Genomic DNA, 2877 nt, shown 5'->3' with positions numbered 1-2877 from the left:
ATTTCCATATGTTGAACCAACTTTGCATCTCAGGAATAAAGCCTGCTTGATCATGGTGAATTAATTTTTTATGTGCTGCTGCATTCAGTTTGCAAGTATTTTGTTGAGGATTTTTGTGTTTATGTTATCAGGCACATTGGTCTGTAGTGTTCTTTTCTCGTTATGTCTTTGTCAGATTTTGGTATCACATTGATGCTGCCTTTATATAATGAGTTAAAGAGTAGTATCTCCTCATCAAGTTTTTGAAATATTTTCAGTGGATTGGTGCCCACTCTTCTTTGTATGTCTGGTAGAATTCGGTTGTGAGTCCATCTGTTCTAGGGCTCTTTTTGGTTGGTAGTGTTTTTGTTTGTTTGTTTTTGGTTTTTATCAAACTCAATATTAGTCTGTTCAGGGTTTCAATTTCTTCCTGATTCAGTTGTAGGAAGCTGTGTGTTTCTAGGCATTTATCCATTTCTTCTATGTCTTTTAGTTTGTGTGCATAAAGTTATTCATAGTAATCTCTGAGGATCTTTTGTATTTATATGTGATAAGGTGTAATGTCTCATTTATCATTTTTGATTGCATTTATATGACTCTTCCCTTTTTTGTTGTTAATCTACCTGGCAATCTATAGATGTTGTTTGTCATTTCAAAGAACCAGCTTTTGGTTCATTGATCCTTTGAATGGAGTTATGGGTCTCAGCTTTATTCAGTTCTGATTTTAATTTAGATATTTCTTCTATTAGCTTTGGGGTTAGTTCTCATTTTTTCTAGTTCCTCTAAGGATGATGGGGTGATGTTAGATTAATTTGAGATCTTTCTAACTTCTTGAGGTAGATGTTTAGTATTATGAATGTTCCTCTTAACACAGCTTTTGGTGCATCCCAGAGATTTTGATACGTTGTGTTTCTGTTTTCCTTTATTTCAAAAAAAAAATTATTTCTGCCTTAATTTTGTTCTTCACTCCAAAGTCTTTCAGGAGGAAGTTGTCTAATTTCTATGTATTTATATGTTTTGAGAGATCTTAGTGCTGATTTTTATTTTTATTCTACTGTGATCCAAAAGTATGGTTGATATGATTTTGATTTTTTTGCATTTTATAGATACTTGCCTTTATGATTAGAGGAAATGATCCATCATATAGTATGTCCTGTGTACAGATGAGAATAATGCATATTCTGTGGTTGATGATTGGGGCATTCTGTAAATGTCTATTAGGTCCAATTGGTCAAGTGTCAAGTTTAAGTCCAGAATTGCTTTGTTGTCTGTTTCAATGATCTAATTCTGTCATAAGGTGTTGAAGTTTCCCGCTATTACTGTGTGACTGTCTAAGCCTTTTTGTGGGTCTAGAAGTACTACTTTTATAAATCACAGTGCTCCAATATTGGGTGTGTATATATTTAGGATAATTAAGTCTTCTTGTAGTATTGAATTGTTTATCATTGGGTAGTGCCTTTCTTTGTCCTTTTTTACCACTGTTGGTTTAAAGTCTTTTTTATCTAGTAGCAAGCCCTGTCCTTTTTATTTTTCTGTTTGTGTGATAGATCTTTCTCCAACTCTTTACTTTGAGCTATGGGCAGTGTTATTTGTGAGATAGTTCTCTTAAAGACAGCAGATGGATGGATTTTTTTTTTTTTTTTAATCTGGGCTCGACCATCTTTGCCTGTTAAGTGGGTCATTAAAACTGTTCACATTCTATGTTCTGGGCGATGGACTTTGCATCCCAGAACCATGGCCCAATTTGTCCGTAACCTTGTGGAGAAGACCCTGGCTCTGGTGAACGCTGCTGTGACTTACTCGAAGCCTCAATTGGCCACATTTTGGTACTACGCCAAGGTTGAGCTGGTTCCTCCCACCCTTGCTGAGATCCCTAGAGCTATTCAGAGCCTGAAAAAAATAGTCAATAGTGCTCAGACTGGTAGCTTCAAACAGCTCACAGTTAAGGAAGCTGTGCTGAATGGTTTGGTGGCCACTGAGGTGTTGATGTGGTTTTATGTTGGAGAGATCATAGGCAAGCACGGCATCATTGGCTATGATGTTTGAAGACCAATCTTTAACATCTGGTCATATTTGATTTATTATTTGAGTGTTGTTGGACCATGTGTGATCAGACTGCTATCTGAATAAAATAAGATTTGTAAAAAAAAAAAAAAAAAAAAAAAAAAAAAAAACAAACAAACAAAACTGTTCACATTCCAAGTTAATATTGATATGTGAAATTTTGGTCCTATGATGTTGTTAGCTAGTCATTCTGCAGTCTCTGTTGTATAGTTGCTTTACAGGATCTGAGGGCTATGTACTTAAGTGTCATTTTGTGGTGGCACATACTGTTCTTTCATTTCTTGTAGGGCTGGTCTAGTGATAGTAAAGTCTTTTAGCAATTGCTTGTCTCAAAAGGATTTTATTTCTTTTTTACTTAAGAAAGTTAGTTTGGCGGGATATGAAATTATTGGCTGGAATTTAAATCCTCAATCTCTTCTGGCTTATAAGGTCTCTGCTGAGGAGGCAATCGTTAGTCTGACGAGGTTTCCTTTTTCTACCTCTCTATCAAGATTAGAAACATTTTCCTGAACTATTGTTTTGTATAATTTATCCTTCTCTCTCAGGAATGCCAATAATTTGTAGGTTTGCTGGCTTTGCATAATCCCATATTTCTTGGTGATTTAGTTCATTTGTTAAGTTATTTTTCCTGAATTTAGTCTGACTGGGTCAATTTAAAAGACCAGTCTTAAATATCTGAAATTCTTTCTTCTCCTCAGTCCAGCCTATTAATAAAAATTTCAATGTATTTTGAAATTCCTTAAGTGAGTTGTCTATATCCAGTAGCTCTAATTCATTTCTTTTTAAGATGTTTATCTCTTCCTTCATTTTCTGAATTGCTTTAGAAATATCTTT

The 2877-nt window shown here is 34.7% G+C and overlaps 1 non-coding gene across 1 annotated transcript; it reads left to right on the top strand.

The window, feature by feature from the left end:
• Window positions 1-1666: 1666 nt before the first annotated feature.
• On the top strand, window positions 1667-2166 carry LOC698075 (ATP synthase F(0) complex subunit g, mitochondrial). Its single transcript, XR_003722605.2, has one exon. It is a non-coding gene; the product is annotated as an ATP synthase F(0) complex subunit g, mitochondrial (transcript).
• The last annotated feature ends 711 nt before the right edge of the window (window positions 2167-2877 follow it).

Source organism: Macaca mulatta, chromosome 14, assembly GCF_049350105.2.
Source record: "Macaca mulatta isolate MMU2019108-1 chromosome 14, T2T-MMU8v2.0, whole genome shotgun sequence".
Taxonomy (NCBI): domain Eukaryota; kingdom Metazoa; phylum Chordata; class Mammalia; order Primates; family Cercopithecidae; genus Macaca; species Macaca mulatta.
The sequence above is the reverse complement of the archived record's forward strand: the minus strand, read 5'-3'. Positions and strand labels throughout refer to the sequence as shown.